The following is a 442-nucleotide window of genomic DNA, read 5'->3' as shown; positions in this document are numbered from 1 at the left end:
CTGGGGGCTGCACCCCGTCACCCCGGGTCACTGGCCGGGGGATCCCGGGGGGGGGGGGACTGGGGGCTGCACCCCGTCACCCCGGGTCACTGGCCGGGGGATCCCGGGGGGGTGGGGACTGGGGGCTGCACCCCGTCACCCCGGGTCACTGGCTGGGGGATCCCGGGTGGGGGGACTGGGGGCTGCACCCCGTCACCCCAGGTCACTGGCCGGGGGATCCCGGGGGGGTGGGGACTGGGGGCTGCACCCCGTCACCCCGGGTCACTGGCCGGGGGATTCCGGGGGGGTGGGGACTGGGGGCTGCACCCCGTCACCCCGGGTCACTGGCCGGGGGATCCCGGGTGGGGGGACTGGGGGCTGCACCCCGTCACCCCGGGTCACTGGCCGGGGGATCCCGGGTGGGGGGACTGGGGGCTGCACCCCGTCACCCCGGGTCACTGGC

The sequence above is a fragment of the Eretmochelys imbricata genome, chromosome 11 (genome assembly GCF_965152235.1).
Source record: "Eretmochelys imbricata isolate rEreImb1 chromosome 11, rEreImb1.hap1, whole genome shotgun sequence".
NCBI classification, from domain to species: Eukaryota; Metazoa; Chordata; order Testudines; family Cheloniidae; genus Eretmochelys; species Eretmochelys imbricata.
The sequence above is the reverse complement of the archived record's forward strand: the minus strand, read 5'-3'. Positions refer to the sequence as shown.